We start from the raw sequence: 6,104 nt of genomic DNA on the forward strand, positions 1-6,104 counted from the left end.
CTTAAACAATATATCATGATAAATTTTAAATGACCCTAATTATTAAGGGTCTTATCATAAAAAAAAAATTAAAAGAGAACCAGATCATGTACTTTTCACAGGTAGTTCAGGAATTAAATTCTTAACCAAACAAGGGAAAGATGACTGCAAAAGAAAAAAATAGTTTCAGTTGTATGAAAATGAAGTTTTCACACAAACAAAATAACCCCTTTACTTGAATACTCCACTCATTGTTCATACACTGCTTTATAGTGTAAAATGAAATATGGCAGTTCTCTTTCCACTTCATTCCAATCTTTTCCCTTTCATTCCTCTTCGACTCTCATTCGCAGGTTGAGTTGCCTACCACTATAGCTCATGAACCCTTACCAGTGTGTTTCTCACTAATTGAGCCACTAGACTCAGTTAGCTTTTTGTGAAGAGAATTGCTATGATAGCAAATTAAAAACAGTTGTTACAAAACATTCCTCTCAAAAAGCCGAGGATTATGTTCTTCCACAAATATGGGAATAATGGGATCAGACTTAGAGTAGAATAGTAGGAAAACACATGCATAGAATATGTGTGGCATAGAATACATGTGTGGCAAAAGATAGCTCATAACTCTTGGTACTATGTAGTCCAGAAACGTTTTCTCTCTTTGTAGAATCTTCATGTAGCTCTCCTTAGGTACAATGTCTCTCCTGAGAAAACTGCTCAGCATGGCTCCCAAGATCAGCTCCTTTCTTGGTGCTATAGCCAGCCCTCTTCTCTGATGTAAAAGAGAGTAGAGAAGGATCAAACTCTTTGAAACTGTTTCTTCCTTCCTTGGTTTACCATCTGGTGTCTGTATTTGTCCCAAGGTCCCTGATCCAACCTGGCTGCCTTCCCTTCCATTGGTTCATGGCTCTGATGATATGATCATTTGGTTGGGAGATGGGAGAAGAGAGAACTCTTCCCCTTCTCACTGCATTCTAGTACAGGCAAATGAGTCTATGTCAGGGGTGGGGAACCAGTAGCCTCAAGGCCACATATGGCCCTCTGGGTCCTCAAGTGGAGCCCTTTGACTAAATCCAAACTTCACAGAATAGATTCTCTAAATAAAAGAATTTGTTCTGTAACACTTGGACTCAATCAAAAGACCACACACCCAAGGATCTAGAAGGTCACATGTGTTCTTGAGGCTACAGATTCCTCATCCCTACTCTATGATCACAAAGCTCTCCTGAGGCTGGTCTCTTTCAAAAATAACAAATTCTAAAAAAAAAAATAGACAATCTTAGAATTGTAGCCTCAAACTGATACAAGCATATACTTTAGATTTCCAGTTTCTGAACTATTGTTCTGCCTTTTTCTTTGTTAATCAAGGGAATTTTGCTTGGGATGCCAGGGAGTTTTCAGTTCCTGAACTGAAATTGCAGAACTTCATTCAACTATTCTAAGCCCCAGGAGGAATAGCTAGCTTGTTTTCTCAGCCAGTTGTATTGTTCCTGACCTACTGAAAGAGGTTTCCACCTTATTATAGGGCGTAGGAGATTATAGGGCGTAGATGCGGCTTGTTTACATATTGGAAGTGTGTCATATGTGTCTATATTTTCTGACTATTATCACCTGAGTTAGATGGGGAGACTTTCTCCCTTATATAGCAAGTATCTTCTAGACCTGTAATTTATCTGAGATGAGACAGAATTCTGATAAAGTCATAGAATGAAGAGAATATTTAGATGAACTGATGCAAAATAAAGAAACGGAAGATAAAATGTTTACAGTGACTACAATTCTTGCTTCTTGTGACTGCTGCTGCCCCTTTCATTCTTCCCTCTCCTGTGACTTTGCATAGTTTGGCTTTCCCTTCCCCAGACATGTAGGATGGAGAGGCTAGCTCAGGGTGCTTTAGGTTCCCCACCCCATCCAGCTTGTCAAAGCTAGGCTTCATCAGTCACATGATTAGGTGAAACACAAAAGGTGGATGGGGAGACAAGGAGGAGAATGCAGGGAGACCTTCCAAAACTAGTAGGCCATCCATCTCCGAGTCAGATAAAGTAAGTGCCTACTGTGTTCTAGGTACTGTGTTAAATGTTGGGAATAATATGTTAAGTAGATCATGGTTGAAGTTAGGAGAACTGTAGGTTAAACGGATCATGGATGCATTTAAGAGCAAGAAATCCTAAATAGTTTCACTAGGTCAAGAATGATGAGCGTCTAGTAGCTAGTTCTGTCTTGATTTTACATTTACACATCCTGCTTACCTAGGCTGCACACCCCAGCATCTCCTACATGTTTCAACTCACTCCTTAAGCAGTTTCAATAAAACACATAAAATACTTAAGAATAAGGTCCATGCACAGACGTATGCTATAGCACGCCCTGTTGTTTGCTGTCTCCTGCAGTGTACTACTGTGGGGGTCTCCTGTAAGTAAATCGCCTGGTAAAGACTAGACTGATCATACTGGTTTGTGTGTTTCTTTCCTTGGAATTCTGAATCACAAGAAGATACAATAGAGGGGCTTCAGTGCCCTCGTCTACAACAAGTGGCAGTCAGTAGGATTCCCAGGAAATGGGATGGGAGAGGGAGGAAAGTACCAGGGAGATTCCCTGATGGCCATCTATGGGAACGCGGGTGCCAGCAGCTTGAGTAATAGATTTGTGTGGGCAACCTAGGGAATGAGGGGATGTCCTTAAGGCTCCTCCTTACTATCTGAAATGAAATTTCCAGCTGCTGGCAAAGAGAGTAGGACAGCAATTGCTAACGTAGCTTGCTTACCGTTAACTGCTTTGTGCTTTGTAACAGTTAGCTGCTGAGGCTCAAGTGTGTAAATTGGAAAAATACATAAGGTTAGGATGAGATATACATACTACAACCTTCCACAATTAAAGATATTACTGAAAAAGGGGAAAATGACTCTCCACTTTAGCATGCTGTTTTGAAAGAGCCATTTAGGAAATCAAATACCAAGAATTAAGGCAAGAGTTCTTGAAGGATCTAAGAATTGGGGCCTGAGGACATGAGACCCAGAGGAAATGGATTTAGATAAAGAATGGGAGATAGTGTCAGAGCTTGAGGGTGAAATGGAAGACACAGACCATCTATAGTCAGAGCAAATTAGACCAGTATTAGAAAGATATATCAAACTGGGGCCTGTGGGGACTGATCAAGGTCCACCGTTTCTAGCACCAAGTATTATGAGCCTCAGAAACTATACCCTGGGAGAGTTAATAGACAGTTATAGTGGGGCAGATGGAACTAATTTATCTGGATCTAAGGTGGAAAAGATGAATAGTCACCAACCCAGCCTTATGAAAGTGATTGTATGGCACAAGAAGAATTCAGGGGAATTGTTCCCTATTAGACTGATTATTGATGCCTGTTGGGATGCTTAGATGGATCCTATTGATATGCCAGTAGTACGGATCCCTTAGAGAGGTGTGGAATAGGCCCAGACCTCTTCTATTAGGGAGATGGTCATGCAATCTGCAATATACACCCCTGAGCTCTGTCGGTATGACACAAAACCTGTTATAGCTGAGATAAGGAATAAACTTCTAAAGTTAGCCAGTGCTAACTGCTATTTTAGGCCCCTGGTAGGGCATTGGCCTATAACTTGGGGGAAGCACTAGCCAAGTTGACTGAGATTTAAGATCTAAACCCCACCAGAGTAAGACCTATATAAGGAAAGCCAGAAAAGACCTTGGTAATAAACAGGGCAAAGAGGGTTACTAGGAATCAAATGTGGTTTGAATTGATATAAGGCAGGTGGGGTGGGGTAGGGTACCAGAAAAAGAAATAAATGAACAACCTAATGTTATGTTACTAAATATTCTCACAACAAACCTATGCAGCTGGTGCTACTACTATTCCCATTTTACAGATGAGGAAATTGAGGCAGACAAAAGTTAAGTGGTCTGCCCAAGGTCACACAGCCAAGAAGTGTATGAAGCAGTGTTTGAACCTAGATATTCCTGACTCTAGACCCAATGGCCTACAAGCTGCACCACATAGCTGCTATATAAATAAATAAGGTTTGAAAGGGAGATCAGAGCCAGAGAATTGAGGGTCTTATATATCAGGCTAGAGAGTTTTCATCCGAGGTAATAGGGAGGTTTTCAGAGAGGAGAGTGACAGGGTCAGACCCGTTTCTTAGGGAGATATTTTGGCAGTTGAGTGGAAGATAAATTAAGTGAAAATTAGGAAAAATCTCTGAGGCCCCTTTCTCTTCCATCTCAGAGATCTTATGGTTTCATTCCAGATACACACAAAGAAGCAGACAGAAGCCTGAAGAGCTCTAAACAGAAAAGTCTTTCCTGGGAGTTTGGTTCATGGAAGCCTTCTAGCCCATGGATGAGAGTTGAAAAGTGAATCCTGATACACTGTGTAAATTAATAATAACTGAAATTTATAAAGTACATTAAATTTTTAAAGTGCCTATTATGTTTTCTTTTATTGGGATCTCACATAACCCTATAAGGTAGTATTACCCCCTTTTGACAGATAGAAACTAGCTCTGAGTATCTAAAGGACTTACCCATGGTGACTCAGGTAACAAGAATCAGAGTTGGAATCTGAATCTAGATTTTTCTGATTCTGTCTCCTACATACTGTCCCCTCCACTGTACTGTTTCTCCAAGTTCCCTGCTTGCTTTCCTGAATACACAGCAGTCAAACCTTTATCTACACTGTGCTTAAAATATCGATAAATGTATCTCTCTCTGTAGAAGGCTATAAAGCATACCTCCAGTTGGCATCATGAAGATCCTTATTTTTTCTCCCTGTGCTCTAACCAAATAATGTTCAATCTTGTTGTGACCTGAGCTTTCCTCCAAAATGTGAATCCAGTAGTCAGAAAAAAGTCTTTCCAGAAAAGTAAAGCAAGCTTCTCCATAGGAGAAAGCAAATTCATATCTTCTCCATATTGATTCTCAGACACCCTCCTTCTGATTCCAGCAACCAAACCCAATCAAAATCCAGGGACTTTTGTCTTGGTGGTACCATTCTTTAAGCCACAGCTACACTCAGGGATTAACTGAGCTCAAAGAAAAAGGAATGTTCACTAGGAGCAGGGGAAGAGCAAGGGAAAAGAAAATTTTCCTTTTTATTATGTATTTGGAAAAAGACAAAAAAATCCCTGAATTGTCATTGCTGTTTAAGCAACTGAGGCCATGTGGAAATTCAGGAGAGAGCTGGAGCAGGACCATTTGTCAAGGCATATCAGGTTTCAAACAAGAATCTTAATAGTCACCATTAAAATCTTGCAGACTTCAGGAACCAACTGAGTTCTTTCAGAGACCCAGGCAGATGTTTCTCTCTTTAAAAAGAAACCTAATGTATCTGGTCTTGGTGAGTGGGCATAGGCTATTTGCTCTTGGGACTGTGACAAAAGCATTTCTTTGACTGGTTTCCTGTAGGCTTGCCAGGTTAATCTAATTTCTAAGGCACACACAAGCATAAACAAGCATACAGAGTTCAGAGGAGGAGTGCATATGGTCATTGGAAGGATTGACATTCCACACCTAAAATAAAGGCATCTCTTTCATAATGGGCATAGGAAACCCAAGTCACCACCAATACTGGCAAGAAAACATGGGGTTCCTCTTACCATTGTTCATCAAGTTCTCTTCCAAGCTATAAAGTTATCTACAAATGTCTCTATTTGATAAATAGAAAATACAGAAACCTTCTCAAGATGGCAGAGAGAATGGTAACAGACAACTCAGCTTAATCACCCAACTAGTCCATCAAGGATGAAAAAAAAAGAATTGAACTTAATGGTCAAAAAATTCATGGAGAAACAAAAGGATGTACATTCTTCCAGTCCAGATACCCAGAAAGAAACAGAGAAGCCTTTGGGCATTAGGGAAAGACTCAAGTCAGTAAAGTCTATCTTGGAAGTGTGACTCATGAAAGCCTTCAAGCCCATGGGTAAGAGCTGAGCTAGGGAAGACTGGATTCTATGGCTAGGTACCTGGGAGCAGCTATATGGAGGTACACATATGTGGAAACCATAGTTACATCACTGACTCCAGATTCCTGGTGAGAAGTCTGTAAAGCCAGGGAACAGCTGTCACAGCTCTCTGACTTGACATTCCCCACCCCACCCTCCAGGTCCTCGAAGAACACAGCACTCATT

The sequence above is a fragment of the Notamacropus eugenii genome, chromosome 2 (assembly GCF_028372415.1).
Source record: "Notamacropus eugenii isolate mMacEug1 chromosome 2, mMacEug1.pri_v2, whole genome shotgun sequence".
In the NCBI taxonomy this organism is placed as follows: domain Eukaryota; kingdom Metazoa; phylum Chordata; class Mammalia; order Diprotodontia; family Macropodidae; genus Notamacropus; species Notamacropus eugenii.